We start from the raw sequence: 2,959 nt of genomic DNA on the forward strand, positions 1-2,959 counted from the left end.
CCCCAACTACCACGACAGCAGCTGCTCCAACTACAACAACTGCAGCTGCTCCAACTACAACAACTGCAGCCCCAACTACAACTACTGCAGTCCCAACTACCACAACTGCTGCTCCAACTACAACAACTGCTGCTCCAACTACCACAACAGCAGCCCCAACAACTGCTGCTCCAACTACAACAACAGCAGCCCCAACTACAACAACAGCTGCTGCTCCAACTACAACAACTGCAGCCCCAACTACAACTACTGCAGTCCCAACTACCACAACTGCTGCTCCAACTACAACAACTGCTGCTCCAACTACCACAACAGCAGCCCCAACAACTGCTGCTCCAACTACAACAACAGCTGCTGCTCCAACTACAACAACTGCAGCCCCAACTACAACTACTGCAGCCCCAACTACAACAACTGCTGCTCCAACTACAACAACTGCTGCTCCAACTACCACAACAGCAGCCCCAACTACAACAACTGCTGCTCCAACTACCACAACAGCAGCCCCAACAACAACTGCTGCTCCAACTACCACAACAGCATCCACAACTACCACAACAGCAGCCCCGACTACAACAATTGCTGCTCCAACTACCACAACAGCAGCCCCAACTACAACAACTGCTGCTCCAACTACAACAACAGCAGCCCCAACTACAACAACAGCAGCCCCAACAACAACTACTGCAGTCCCAACTACAACTACTGCAGTCCCAACTACCACAACTGCTGCTCCAACTACCACAACAGCAGCCCCAACAACTGCTGCTCCAACTACCACAACAGCAGCCCCAACTACAACAGCTGCTGCTCCAACTACCACAACAGCAGCCCCAACAACTGCTGCTCCAACTACAACAACAGCAGCCCCGACTACAACAACTGCTGCTCCAACTACCACGACAGCAGCCCCAACTACCACAACAGCAGCCCCAACTACAACAACTGCAGCACCAACTACAACAACTGCTGCTCCAACTACCACAACAGCAGCCTCAACAACAACAACTGCTGCTCCAACTACCACAACTGCAGCCCCAACAACAACAACTGCTGCTCCAACTACCACAACAGCAGCCCCAACAACAACAACTGCTGCTCCAACTACCACAACAGCAGCCCCAACTACAACAACTGCTGCTCCAACTACCACAACAGCAGCCCCAACTACAACAACTGCTGCTCCAACTACCACAACAGCAGCCCCAACTACAACAACTGCTGCTCCAACTACCACAACAGCAGCCCCAACTACAACAACTGCAGCCCCAACTACAACAACTGCAGCCCCAACTACAACAACTGCAGCCCCAACTACCACGACAGCAGCTGCTCCAACTACAACAACTGCAGCTGCTCCAACTACAACAACTGCAGCCCCAACTACAACTACTGCAGTCCCAACTACCACAACTGCTGCTCCAACTACAACAACTGCTGCTCCAACTACCACAACAGCAGCCCCAACAACTGCTGCTCCAACTACAACAACAGCAGCCCCAACTACAACAACAGCTGCTGCTCCAACTACAACAACTGCAGCCCCAACTACAACTACTGCAGTCCCAACTACCACAACTGCTGCTCCAACTACAACAACTGCTGCTCCAACTACCACAACAGCAGCCCCAACAACTGCTGCTCCAACTACAACAACAGCTGCTGCTCCAACTACAACAACTGCAGCCCCAACTACAACTACTGCAGCCCCAACTACAACAACTGCTGCTCCAACTACAACAACTGCTGCTCCAACTACCACAACAGCAGCCCCAACTACAACAACTGCTGCTCCAACTACCACAACAGCAGCCCCAACAACAACTGCTGCTCCAACTACCACAACAGCATCCCCAACTACCACAACAGCAGCCCCGACTACAACAACTGCTGCTCCAACTACCACAACAGCAGCCCCAACTACAACAACTGCTGCTCCAACTACCACAACAGCATCCCCAACTACCACAACAGCAGCCCCGACTACAACAACTGCTGCTCCAACTACCACAACAGCATCCCCAACTACCACAACAGCAGCCCCGACTACAACAACTGCTGCTCCAACTACCACAACAGCAGCCCCAACTACAACAACAGCAGCCCCAACAACAACTACTGCAGTCCCAACTACAACAACTGCTGCTCCAACTACCACGACAGCAGCCCCAACAACTGCTGCTCCAACTACAACAACAGCAGCCCCAACAACTGCTGCTCCAACTACAACAACAGCAGCCCCAACAACTGCTGCTCCAACTACCACGACAGCAGCCCCAACAACTGCTGCTCCAACTACCACAACAGCAGCCCCAACTACAACAACTGCTGCTCCAACTACCACAACAGCAGCCCCAACTACAACAACTGCTGCTCCAACTACCACAACTGCAGCCCCAACTACAACAACTGCTGCTCCAACTACCACAACAGCAGCCCCAACAACTGCTGCTCCAACTACCACAACAGCAGCCCCAACAACTGCTGCTCCAACTACCACAACAGCAGCCCCAACAACAACAACTGCTGCTCCAACTACCACAACAGCAGCCCCAACAACTGCTGCTCCAACTACCACGACAGCAGCCCCAACAACTGCTGCTCCAACTACCACAACAGCAGCCCCAACAACTGCTGCTCCAACTACAACAACAGCAGCCCCAACTACAACAACTGCTGCTCCAACTACCACGACAGCAGCCCCAACAACTGCTGCTCCAACTACAACAACAGCAGCCCCAACTACAACAACTGCTGCTCCAACTACAACAACAGCAGCCCCAACAACTGCTGCTCCAACTACCACAACAGCAGCCCCAACAACTGCTGCTCCAACTACCACGACAGCAGCCCCAACTACAACTACTGCAGTCCCAACTACCACAACTGCTGCTCCAACTACAACAACTGCTGCTCCAACTACCACAACAGCAGCCCCAACAACTGCTGCTCCAACTAC

The sequence above is a fragment of the Symphodus melops genome, assembly GCF_947650265.1.
Source record: "Symphodus melops genome assembly, chromosome: 8".
NCBI classification, from domain to species: Eukaryota; Metazoa; Chordata; class Actinopteri; order Labriformes; family Labridae; genus Symphodus; species Symphodus melops.